Source organism: Piliocolobus tephrosceles, chromosome 17, assembly GCF_002776525.5.
Source record: "Piliocolobus tephrosceles isolate RC106 chromosome 17, ASM277652v3, whole genome shotgun sequence".
Lineage (NCBI taxonomy): Eukaryota > Metazoa > Chordata > Mammalia > Primates > Cercopithecidae > Piliocolobus > Piliocolobus tephrosceles.
The window spans coordinates 27234538-27237910 of record NC_045450.1 but is presented as its reverse complement, the minus strand read 5'-3'; the positions used below and the strand labels follow the sequence as shown (position 1 = coordinate 27237910).

The window sequence follows — 3373 nt, the reverse complement described above, 5'->3', positions numbered from 1 at the left end:
AGCAAGACTCCATCTCAAAAAAAAAAAAAAAAAAAAAAAAAAGATAATTAGAACAAGAGTAAAAAGACAACCAAAAATAATCAAAAGTGTAAGTTATAACTAGGTGAAAATAGACATATGCCTAAAGATAAAGGTACATTTGATAAAATAAGGGGAGATATGTTTAGGGTGCTAAAATTTTGTACAATAGCCTGCATCTTACAAAGTTTGTTCAGGCTGGGTGCAGTGACTCACACCTGTAATCTCAGCACTTTAGGAGGTGAAGGTAGGAGGATGGTTTGAGTCCAGGAGCTCGAGATAAGCCTGGACAATATAGCAAGACCCTGTCTCTATTTTTATTTTTTATTTATTTATTTTTTGAGATGGAGTCTTGCTCTGTCACCCAGGCTAGAGTGCAGTGGCACAATCTCTGCTCACTGCAAGCTCTGCCTCCTGGGTTCAAGCAATCCTCCTGCCTCAGGCTCCAGAGTAGCTGGGATTACGGGTACCTGCCACCTCACCTGGCTAATTTTTTGTATTTTTAGTAGAGATGGGGTTTCACCATCTCGGCCAGGCTGGTCTCGAACTCCTGACCTCGTGATCCACCTGCCTCAACCTCTATTTTTATTTTTTTTTTAAATAGTTGTTCAACTAACACATCCTCCTACTCAGAGTTCAGATTCACACTGAATGGAGCAAACTCTTCCCCGCACTTAATGAACTGCGAACCTCTCTCCATGTATTTATTCATACCTTCTTTTTTTTTTTTGAGACGGAGTCTCGCTTTGTCGCCCAGGCTGGAGTGCAGTGGCGCGATCTTGGCTCACTGCAAGCTCCGCCTCCCGGGTTCACGCCATTCTCCTGCCTCAGCCTCCCGAGTAGCAGGGACTAGAGGCGCCCGCCACCGCGCCCGGCTAATTTTTTTTGTATTTTTAGTAGAGACGGGGTTTCACCATGTTAGCCAGGATGATCTCGATCTCCTGACCTCGTGATCCGCCCGTCTCGGCCTCCCAAAGTGCTGGGATTACAGGCTTGAGCCACCACGCCCGGCTTATTCATATCTTCTTACAGGCTCTGTTGCTGTTATTTAAAAGTATAACAACATACAAACTAGGAATAGAGGGGAACCTCCTCAAACTGATGAAGGGCATCTATGAAAAACCCACAACGAACATCAGACTTAAAGGTGAAAGACTAAAAGCTTTCCCCTCAATCAGGAACAAGATGGGCATGGGCCCTTGTCATTTCTAGTCAACATTGTTCTGGAGGCTCTTGCCAGGGCAATGAGGCAATAAGATGAAATAAAAGGCATCCAGATTGGAAAGGAAGAAGGTCAACTATTTCTATTTGCAGATGACATGACCTTGTATATAGAAAACCCTAAGAAATCCACTAAACAACTATTAGGACTAAGAACAAGGTGAGAACTCATAGCGAAGTTGCAGATACAAGATCAATAAACAAAAATCAATTGTGGCCAGGCCCCAGAGGCTCACGCCTGTAATCCCAGCACTTTGGGAGGCTGAGGCGGGAAGATCACTTGCAGCCAGAGGTCCAGACGAGCCTGAGCCCCCCTCCACTTTATACATTTTTTAACTTAAAAAAAAGAAAGCTACAGTAATCAAGATGGTGTGGTACCGGCATAAGCAAAGACATCTAGTTCAATGGAATAGAACTGAGAGACCAGAAATGGCTGACTAATTTTCAACAAGGGCATCAAGACAAATTAGTGGGGAAAGAATAATCTTTTCAACAAATGGTACTGGGACAACTGAATATCCACGTGTAAAAGAATGAATCTGGTTCCCTACCTCAGCCCACATATAAAAGTGATCTGAATAGATAGTTCTCCAAGGAAGACATATAAATGACCACCAAGCACATGACAAGATGTTCCGTATCATTAGCCATTGGGAAATGCAAGTCAAAACCACTGAAGACACCACTTCACACCTACAATAAAAAAGAGACAAGCGTTGGGAAGGAGGTAGAGAAAATGTATGAATGCATATAGTGTGATATTATCCATACAGTGGAATATTACTTGACAGTAGAAAGAAATGAAGTACTGAGACACGCTATGACATGGATGAACCTTGAAAACATTATGCTAAGTGAAAGAAGCCATAGTCACGGAAGACCACATATTGTGTTTCTATTTACATGAAATATGCAGAATAGCCAAATCCATAGAAAGCTGGGTGGGGAAGGGTTGGGAGAGAAAGGACGGTGACTATTAATGGCTATGGGTTGTTGTTTTGTTTTGTTTTGTTTTTGCCAGGTGATAAAAATGTTCTAAAATTGTGCTGATGGTTGCACAACTCTGAATATACTAAAAACCAATGAGTTGCACATTTTAAACACATGGTACACGGCCACCCCACTCACAGGCAAATATTAATTTACTTTTTGTCTCTTCAGATTTATGTAGTTTATACTTTTTTTTTTTTTTTTAACGAGACGGAGTCTTACTCTGTTGCTGAGGCTGGAGTGCAATGGCGCGATGTTGGCTCACAGCAACCTCCGCCTCCTGGGTTCAAGTGTTTCTCCTGCCCCCCAAGTAGCTGGGACTGTAAGCACCTGCCACCACGCCTCGCTAATTTCTGTATTTTTAGTAGAGATGGGGTTTCGTCATGTTAGCCAGGCTGGTCTCGAACAACTGACCTTAGGAGATACACCTGACCTTGGGTGATCCACCTGCCTCGGCCTCCCAAAGTGCTGGGATTACAGGCGTGAGCCACCATGCCAGGCCTGCACTTTCTTTTTATTGCTAAATAACATTCCATTGTTTTGCTATATCACATTTTACATGTCAATTCATGAGCTGATGGACATTGGGTTACATTCATTTTTTTTGGCTATTATGAATAATGCTGCTATAAGCGTTGTGTACAAGTTTTTGTGTGGGCATGTTTTCTTTTTGTTTTTCTTTCTTGAGACAGGGTCTCGCTCTGTTGCCCAGCCTGGAGTGCAGTGGCGTGATCTCGGCTCACTGAAATCTCTGCTTCTCTCATTCAAGCAATTCTCCTGCCTCAGCCTCCCAAGTAGCTGGGATTACAGGCACCCACCACCAAACCTGGCTACTTTTTGTATTTTTAGTAGAGATGGGGTTTCACCACGTTGGCCAGGCTGGTATCAAACTCCTGACCTTAGGTGATCCACCTGCCTCGGCCTCCCAAAGTGCTGGGATTACATGCATGAGCCACCGCGCCTGGCCTTTCTTTTTTAACTTTAATTTTAGGCTTTGGGCCAGGCACAGTGGCTCACACCTATAATCCCAGCACTTTGGGAGGCCAAGGCGGGCAGATCACAAGGTCGGGAGATCAAGACCATCCTGGCTAACACGGTGAAACCCTGTATCTACTAAAAATACAAAAAAAAAAAAAAAAAAAAA

At 43.4% G+C, this 3373-nt stretch overlaps 1 protein-coding gene across 5 annotated transcripts in view; it reads right to left on the bottom strand.

The window, feature by feature from the left end:
- Nucleotides 1-3373, bottom strand: part of SGF29 (SAGA complex associated factor 29) — a 36792-nt gene that overhangs the window by 10072 nt on the left and 23347 nt on the right. For 2 of the 5 annotated variants that reach the window (XM_026455396.1, XM_026455397.1), the window contains one exon: nucleotides 1791-1932. The exons of the other annotated variants lie outside the window; for them this stretch is intronic. The gene's annotated coding sequence lies outside the window, so the exon portion shown is untranslated. The remainder of the gene's footprint in view (nucleotides 1-1790; nucleotides 1933-3373) is intronic. 5 annotated transcript variants of the gene reach the window in all.